Source organism: Oncorhynchus mykiss, chromosome 5 (genome assembly GCF_057628025.1).
Source record: "Oncorhynchus mykiss isolate SJ-2025 chromosome 5, ASM5762802v1, whole genome shotgun sequence".
Classification (NCBI taxonomy): Eukaryota; Metazoa; Chordata; class Actinopteri; order Salmoniformes; family Salmonidae; genus Oncorhynchus; species Oncorhynchus mykiss.
In genome coordinates this window covers 7577905-7587500 of record NC_143026.1, presented here as the reverse complement: position 1 = coordinate 7587500, position 9596 = coordinate 7577905, and the positions used below count along the sequence as shown (strand labels likewise).

The window sequence follows — 9596 nt, the reverse complement described above, 5'->3', positions numbered from 1 at the left end:
AAGGGTGGAGGAGGGGGAGAAAGGGTGGAGGAGAAAGGGTGGAGGAGAAAGGGTGGAGGAGAAAGGGTGGAGGAGGGGGAGGGAAGGGTGGAGGGGGAGGGAAGGGTGGTGGAGGAGGGGGAGGGAAGGGTGGTGGAGGAGGGGGAGGAAGGGTGGAAGAGGGGGAGGAAGGGTGGAGGAGGGGTGGTGGAGGAAGGGTGGAAGAGGGGGAGGAAGGGTGGAGGAGGGGGAGGGAAGGGTGGTGGAGGAGGGGGAGGGAAGGGTGGTGGAGGAGGGGGAGGGAAGGGTGGTGGAGGAGGGAGGGAAGGGTGGAGGAGAAAGGAGGGAAGGGTGGAGGAGAAAGGAGGGATGGGTGGAGGAGGGAGGGGGAAGGGTGGAGGAGGGAAGGGTGGTGGAGGAGGGAGGGAAGGGTGGAGGAGGGAGGGGGAAGGGTGGAGGAGGGGGAGGGAAGGGTGGAGAAGAGGGAGGAAGGGTAGATGAGTGGGAGTGAAAGCGCTCCATCTCTCGCATTAGCGTAACTTAACCTGTTCTCACCTGACGTGCTCCGTGTGGCTCAGCACCGCATAGCTGGCATTTCTGGGCAGATTACAGCCCGCTGTTCATTGTTCCTCTCTTCCCCCCTTCCCCGTCTCCTCCTCTCTCAGACTGTCATGTAGCAGAGAGAACTCTCTCCAGGGTTCATTTAAAGCCATGACACAGTCATGTAGCAGAGAGAACTCTCTCCAGGGTTCATTTAAAGCCATGACACAGTCATGTAGCAGAGAGAACTCTCTCCAGGGTTCATTTAAAGCCATGACACAGTCATGTAGCAGAGAGAACTCTCTTTCACTCCAACTTGTCTCTGCAGATGTGTGTGTGTGTGTGTGTCTTCCAATGTGTGTGTGTGCTTCAACCTAACCCTATTTCTACTTATTTGAAGCCTCTCAGGCCTGTACGTTCAAATCTTCGTCCATACCTCCGTCTGACTCTCCTGTGATTAGGGCATCTGTTAGCCTCATCAGAATAGAAACTAACAGATACTATTTTTTTGCTCCCTCACAGACGTCTATTCAATTCCAAAGCTGATAATTTCGTCTTGGAAGGGTATTTTTTTTGACATCTTGAAAAGATTCCCTGCCGATTATGCAATTATAGTTGATAAGCGTTTATCAAGCTTATCAGATCTGGCCAATGTTACTGGCTGTGACATTTTGAGATGGGGACGTCTGAAAGATTTGTACACACAATGAAAGAGGAACTGGCTGCTTCAACAAGGCACCTCCAGACTGTCAAGATTTATTCATGGGGTTTTGCAGATCGTCGTTGGCACATATTCCCTCGGTTTCCTTCACTGTCTAAACTGAGGTTACAAACACATGTAAACATGATTCACTTTTACTACGAAAGGTCTGGATATGTACACGAAGTGTGTTTTTTTCACAGGCCTCTAATTGAGACTTCAGTAGCACCATCATGAACCACTGTGTTCTCTTTTTGGGGTAATCTCTCGGTTGGCCTCAGGTTTAGATCCATTTGGTTTTAATCCCCTTTGTGTTGTTTAGATGTTTCCTATGACTGATGAATCCCTCTCTAATTGAGGATTCAGCCTAAATCCTCCAGAACCTCCACAGCTCTCATCTCCCACTGATTGTGGGTTTTCGGGACAGAAAACAGCGGTTTACATGATGTAAACCCTCAGTCTCTGGGTGAGCAGCATCTCCCTCAGTGAGAACTTGGCAGTTCCGGCGAAGAACGGATGTTTCGCCCTTCGAGATTTCTTAGGATCCCAAGAAGGATGAAGGACAAGGGGGTTATTTCTCTCTCTCTCTCTCCCCCTGCTCCCCGTCTCTCTCTGTCTCTCTCTGTCTCTGTCTCTGTCTCTGTCTCTGTCTCTGTCGCTCTCGTTCAGTTCAATTGACTTTATTGACATGGTTCAGTATTACTTACATTGTCAAAGTATACACATCGAAAAATGAAATAAAAATATATATTTATATATAAAATATATATATAAATAAATGGTGGGACCAACAGCAATAATAATAGTAGTAGTAGATTACCATTAACAACAACTACTACAACAATATTAATGACAACAACAATACATTAAAGCAGTGGTAGTGGACCTGTCACGCCCTGACCATAGTTTACTTTGTATTTTCTATGTTTTGATTGGTCAGGGTGTGATCTGAGTGGGCATTCTATGTTTCATGTCTTGTTCGTCTATTTCTATGTTCAGCCTGATATGGTTCTCAGTCAGAGGCAGGTGTTCATCATTGTCTCTGATTGGGAACCATATTTAGGTAGCCTGGGGTTCACTGTGTGTTTGTGGGTGATTGTTCCTGTCTATGTGTTTTTCACCAGATAGGCTGTTTTAGGTTTTCGTTACGTTCATCACGTTCTTTATGTTGTAGTGTTTGTATTGATTCGTGTTTTACGTTTGTTCATTAAAACATGGATCGCAATCTACACGCTGCATTTTGGTCCGACTCTCCTTCTCACCAAGAAAACCGTTACAGGACCAGTGTCAACATGACTGAGAAGACACATGCCCTAGTTTGAAAGACAAAACAAAACGGGAAATATTATCGACATTACTTTGCACTTTTCACTGGCTGTCCCTCATCTCTCTCCCCCTCTCTGCCCCATCTCTCCTCTCTGTCCCCTCTCTCTCTCTCTCTCTCTCTCTCTCTCTCTGTCTCTCTCTCTCTCTCTCACCTCACCTCACCTACCCTCTCTCTCTCTCTCTCTCTCTCACCTCACCTACCCCCTCTCTCTCTCCCTATCATCTATCTCTCCTCTCTCTCCCTCTCTCCACTCTTCCCTTTCTCTCTCCCCCTCTCATCTCTCTCTCCCCTCTCCACTCTCCCTCTCTCTCTCTCCCTCTTTCTCCCCTCGCTTTCTCCCGTCTCCCTCTCTCTCTCCCTCCCTCTCCACTTTCCCTCTCTCTCTCTCCCTCTCTCTCACCTCTCTCTTTCCCCTCTCTCACTCTCATCTCCCTCTCTCCCCTCTCTCTCACCTCTCTCTTTCCCCTCTCTCGCTCTCATCTCCCTCTCTCCCCTCTCGCTCTCTCTCTCTCACCCCTCTCCCTCTCTCTCACCCCTCTCCCCCTCTCTCCCTCTCTCTCACACTCACTCATTCTCTCTCTCGCTCTCTCTCTCTCACCCCTCTCCCTCTCTCTCCCTCTCTCTCACCCCTCTCCCTCTCTCTCCCTCTCTCTCACACTCACTCATTCTCTCTCTCTCTCTCTCTCTCTCTCTCTCTCTCTCTCTCTCTCTCTGTATGAGATCCCCATCAGATCTACTAGTCTCTGTGGTAGAGGAGAGACCTGTCAGAGCTACTAGTCTCTGTGGTAGAGGAGAGACCTGTCAGATCTACTAGTCTCTGTGGTAGAGGAGAGACCTGTCAGAATTACTAGTCTCTGTGGTAGAGGAGAGACCTGTCAGAGCAACTAGTCTCTGTGGTAGAGGAGAGACCTGTCAGATCTTGGGCCATGGGGCTCTGCCAAAGCTTAACAGCCAGACCCCCTGTCTCTGCCACTCTCAAATCCCAGTCCCTGAGTGGGCTGCTCGCAGGATCGCAGAAGCATGTCCTGGAGAGAGCGAGAGAGAGAGAGACAGGTACCCCTCTCTCTTGCTTTCTCGGTCTCTCTGATATGAGGAAATTCTAGTTGTCGGTGTATCATTCCAGGGAATTCACCCAAGCCCGACCCACATCATACGTGCAGAAACACGTGTAAGCAGTGAACTGCACACGCTAAGACACATACCACAGTTATTGTGCAGTTATTTACACTAATCTATACTCAGGACACATTCCCACATGAATGATGACTTTTAGCCAACAGAGAGATTCACATAATTAGCCTATACACCACACACTGTAGAGTCAGATATAACAGACACACAGACTGTGTATGACACCACACACTGTAGAGTCAGATATAACAGACACACAGACTGTGTATGACACCACACACTGTAGAGTCAGATATAACAGACACACAGACTGTGTATGACACCACACACTGTAGAGTCAGATATAACAGACACACAGACTGTGTATGACACCACACACTGTAGAGTCAGACATAACAGACACACAGACTGTGTATGACACCACACACTGTAGAGTCAGATATAACAGACACACAGACTGTGTATGACACCACACACTGTAGAGTCAGATAGAACAAATTGTATTCTTCACAGGCAATGCTTACTTTACAAGCCCTTAACCAACAATGCAGTTCAATAAATATAATCAATAAAATATTTACTAAATAAACTAACGTTTTTTAAATTGAATCAATCAAATAGTAACACAAGAAATGTACATAACAATAACAAGGCTATGTGGAGGCTATATACAGGGTGTTATGGTACAGAGTCAATGTGGAGGCTATATACAGGGTATTACGGTACAGAGTCAATGTGGAGGCTATATACAGGGTGTTACGGTACAGAGTCAATGTGGAGGCTATATACAGGGGGTACCGGTACCGAGTCAATGTGGAGGCTATATACAGGGGGGGGGGTACCGGTACAGAGTCAATGTGGAGGCTATATACAGGGTGTTACGGTACAGAGTCAATGTGGAGGCTATATACAGGGGGTACCGGTACAGAGTCAATGTGGAGGCTATATACAGGGGGTACCGGTACAGAGTCAATGTGGAGGCTATATACAGGGGGTACCGGTACTGAGTCAATGTGGAGGCTATATACAGGGGGTACCGGTACCGAGTCAGTGTGGAGGCTATATACAGGGGGTACCGGTACCGAGTCAATGTGGAGGCTATATACAGGGGGTACCGGTACCGAGTCAATGTGGAGGCTATATACAGGGGGTACCGGTACCGAGTCAGTGTGGAGGCTATATACAGGGGGTACCGGTACCGAGTCAGTGTGGAGGCTATGTACAGGGGGTACCGGTACCGAGTCAATGTGGAGGCTATATACAGGGGGTACCGGTACCGAGTCAGTGTGGAGGCTATATACAGGGGGGGGGGGTACCGGTACAGAGTCAATGTGGAGGCTATATACAGGGGGTACTGGTACCGAGTCAATGTGGAGGCTATATACAGGGGGGGGGTACCGGTACAGAGTCAATGTGGAGGCTATATACAGGGGGGGGTACCGGTACAGAGTCAATGTGGAGGCTATATACAGGGGGTACCTGTACAGAGTCAATGTGGAGGCTATATACAGGGGGGGTACCAGTACAGAGTCAATGTGGAGGCTATATACAGGGGGTACCGGTACAGAGTCAATGTGGAGGCTATATACAGGGGTACTGGTACAGAGTCAATGTGGAGGCTATGTACAGGTGGTACCAGTACAGAGTCAATGTGGAGACTATATACAGGGGGTACCTGAACAGAGTCAATGTGGAGGCTATATACAGTAGGTACCTGAACAGAGTCAATGTGGAGGCTATATACAGGGGGTACCGGTACAGAGTCAATGTGGAGGCTATATACAGGAGGTACCTGAACAGAGTCAATGTGGAGGCTGAATACAGTAGGTTCCTGAACAGAGTCAATGTGGAGGCTATATACAGGGGGTACCGGTACAGAGTCAATGTGGAGGCTATATACAGGGGGTACCTGAACAGAGTCAATGTGGAGGCTATATACAGGGGGTACCGGTACCGAGTCAGTGTGGAGGCTATATACAGGGGGGGGGGGGGGTACCGGTACAGAGTCAATGTGGAGGCTATATACAGGGGGGGGGTACCGGTACAGAGTCAATGTGGAGGCTATATACAGGGGGTACCGGTACCGAGTCAATGTGGAGGCTATATACAGGGGGTACCGGTACCGAGTCAATGTGGAGGCTATATACAGGGGGTACCGGTACCGAGTCAATGTGGAGGCTATATACAGGGGGGGGTACCGGTACAGAGTCAATGTGGAGGCTATATACAGGGGGGGGGGTACCGGTACAGAGTCAATGTGGAGGCTATATACAGGGGGTACCGGTACAGAGTCAATGTGGAGGCTATATACAGGGGGGGTACCAGTACAGAGTCAATGTGGATGCTATATACAGGGGGTACCGGTACAGAGTCAATGTGGAGGCTATATACAGGGTTACTGGTACAGAGTCAATGTGGAGGCTATATACAGGGGTACCGGTACAGAGTCAATGTGGAGGCTATATACAGGGGGTACCGGTACCGAGTCAATGTGGAGGCTATATACAGGGGGTACCGGTACCGAGTCAATGTGGAGGCTATATACAGGTGGTACCAGTACAGAGTCAATGTGGAGACTATATACAGGGGTTACCTGAACAGAGTCAATGTGGAGGCTATATACAGTAGGTACCTGAACAGAGTCAATGTGGAGGCTATATACAGGGGGTACCGGTACAGAGTCAATGTGGAGGCTATATACAGGGGGTCCTGGTACAGAGTCAATGTGGAGGCTATATACAGGGTGTTACGGTACAGAGTCAATGTGGAGGCTATATACAGGGGGTACCGGTACAGAGTCAATGTGGAGGCTATATACAGGAGGTACCTGAACAGAGTCAATGTGGAGGCTGAATACAGTAGGTTCCTGAACAGAGTCAATGCGGAGGCTATATACAGGGGGTACCGGTACAGAGTCAATGTGGAGGCTATATACAGGGGGTACCTGAACAGAGTCAATGTGGAGGCTATATACAGGAGGTACCTGAACAGAGTCAATGTGGAGGCTGAATACAGTAGGTTCCTGAACAGAGTCAATGTGGAGGCTATATACAGGGCGTACCTGAACAGAGTCAATGTGGAGGCTATATACAGAGGGTACCGGTACAGAGTCAATGTGCTGGGGGCACCGGTTAGTCGAGGTAATGTGGACATGTAGGTAGAGTTAAAGTGACTATGCATAGATAATCAATACAATTGATAAATGAGTGATTTTAAAGAAAGAAACAAAAAAAAGATCCTAAGAAAATCACCACTGCTTTGATTGACCATCACCTATCAACAGCCTCGGGAATAGGAAAGCATTTATTTGAGACCTGCAATGGCCAAAGACAGCCAGTGTGCACAGAAGCAAGCCATCGGCACCATGGGGTGTCCTGAGGGAGGGATGTAGGACGTTCTCTCCAGGAGCACTCCAGTCTCTCTATGTTGACTGAAGAGAGGAGATTCAGAGGAGCACTCCAGTCTCTCTATGTTGACTGAAGAGAGGAGGTTCAGAGGAGCACTCCAGTCTCTCTATGCTGACTGAAGAGAGGAACGGTTGAGAAACGGTTGAGTATGAAAAACCCCAAGGGGGTCCTAAAATTCTAAATCAAATAGATAAATGATCCATGCTATGGCTTTCTTAAAACGATTCCATATGTCAGCTTCGAACCCTTAACCTGTCTCCTCCCCCTTCATCGATAAGGGATCATCGTTTTCAGCTGGATTCACCTGGTCAATCTAAAGAGCAGGTGTTCTTCATGTTTCTGTATACTCTTTTTGTAATCCATCTCTTTTAAGCATGTGACTAAACTGTCACAACAAGTCCCTTCTAAGTAGATTACTCTAGCTTATTTTTATTTAACCTTTATTTAACTAGGCAAGTCAGTTAAGAACAAATTCTTATTTTCAATGACGGCCTAGGAACAGTGGGTTAAAACTGCCTTGTTCAGGGGGCAGAACGACAGATTTGTACCTTGTCAGCTCAGGGATTTCAACTTGCAACCTTTCGGTTACTAGTCCAACACTCTAACCACTAGGCTACCCTGCCGCCCCTCCACTCTAACCACTAGGCTACCCTGCCGCCCCTCCACTCTAACCACTAGGCTACCCTGCCGCCCCTCCACTCTAACCACTAGGCTACCCTGCCGCCCCTCCACTCTAACCACTAGGCTACCCTGCCGCCCCTTATGACAGGGACACCAATGTGTATCACATTTGGCAAAAAAAATCCACAAATACTTTCTAGAATCAAGAAGCATCTTTTTCCTCTACCACTAACCTCACTTGACAGGAGGAGGAGGAGTGGAGAGGAAATGGATGCTGTGTTGACAACAAGTATTTAGCGATCAAAAGCTCACTGCTGCGCCCAGTGGTCCGAAATGGTACTGCAGCTGACTCCTGTGCTGTCAGAGCCAGGCCTCATTCAAAACACTAAAGGCCTGAGGGGGCAAACAAACCTGGCTTCACATAAATAACTTGGCTGGGGGAAGGGGGGGGGGGGACTGGAGAATTGTACAAATATTGAGTCACACTTTTATTGTTATTATTATGATTTTGAGGGACAGTTTCTCTGGGCTTGTTGTATTTTTATTTTTAAAAGCTCGCAATTTGTCTTGTTCACACTTTCACTCTCTTGCATGCTCGGTCGATAAGTGAAGTGTGTTGACATGTATATAGTGTTATCTACCTACCTGGGCCAGTGGGGGGGGATTGAGTCAGGATCGGAGAGGGGGGGGGCAATGTGTTGATGACGTCAGTGCTTTAGAGTCCACCGTAGATCACCTCACTGCCGAGGGATCTCTGCTAATCCCCGTTGAGAGTTTGCCAGGCCACATTCCAATCAACCACACACAAAATTAAGCTTCCACGTTAAATCACACAAAGACACATGTGGCTTCTACGTCTGCATTGCTTGCTGTTTTGGGGTTTCAGGCTGGGTTTCTGTACAAGCACTTTGTCACATCTGTTGATGTAAAAAAGGCTTTATAAATACATTTGATTTGATTTGTTGCGTGTGCTTCTTTCTCTGATGGCTGGAGCAATTAATGACTCATTTTAATGGGAGGAAATAACCATTTCCATAGGCTTGGACATGAAGAGCAGGATACCCACACAGTGCACTGAACAGCTTGTGAGGACGCTTAGCTAGTGGCAAGAGAGAGCAGAGGGTGTCTACTTCCATGAAAACACACACACACACAGATGCACAGACCTGCAGCCAAAGATCTAATTAGCCTCTACTGGCTGCTCCCGATGCCTTCACACGGAGTGGAGTGCCAGCCATGTTCTAATGCCCACACGCAGGCTTTCCATTCTGAAGGCAGGACGGGCAGGCGGATGGAGAACACCAACGTCGCATTGTGACGATGGCTCCATTCTATTCTTTTCACAAAACGAGTGGAATATTACTGCCCTGATGCAAAGCAAATTGTCCTGAAGCTCATGGATGTTTCACGTCAAACACAGCATTCTGCGTTTCTCTCGACTCCCAAAGCCCATCACTTTTCCCCTACAAAAGCCACGGAGCCAGAGAGATCACATTAATTAAACTGTAATTAGATGTGGGAAAAGCTAATTCAATCATGCTCATTATCCCCAGCGCCGAGGTCAGAAACCACGAGGTGTTTTTTTGGGGGGGAAACCAGGTTAGAGTGCCCCCCCCCCCCCCCGCCCCCCTCGTCCATCACGCCTTAAACTAACTCATTTATGGCACGGTGTCGGGCCGTTGGCGCGTTATTAACGTGTCATAACCACTTACGGCTGATTCCCCTGAGTAAAGTGTGGACAGATATGGCCTTTATCGCGTTGGTTTGTGCTTCTGTGTCAGCCTCTGTTCTGAAAAGATGCATTACAGGGCCATGTATAACTGTGTTACAGAAGCAGACAGACAGACCGTGAAAAAGACGGCAGTTTCAATTCAACTGTCATAACACGTTT

General features: G+C 48.1%; 1 protein-coding gene across 2 annotated transcripts in view; it reads left to right on the top strand.

Annotated features, from left to right (window-relative positions):
- The window catches only part of LOC110523135 (LIM/homeobox protein LMX-1.2), a 95938-nt gene that overhangs the window by 36776 nt on the left and 49566 nt on the right, over positions 1-9596 (top strand). The window lies entirely within an intron of this gene.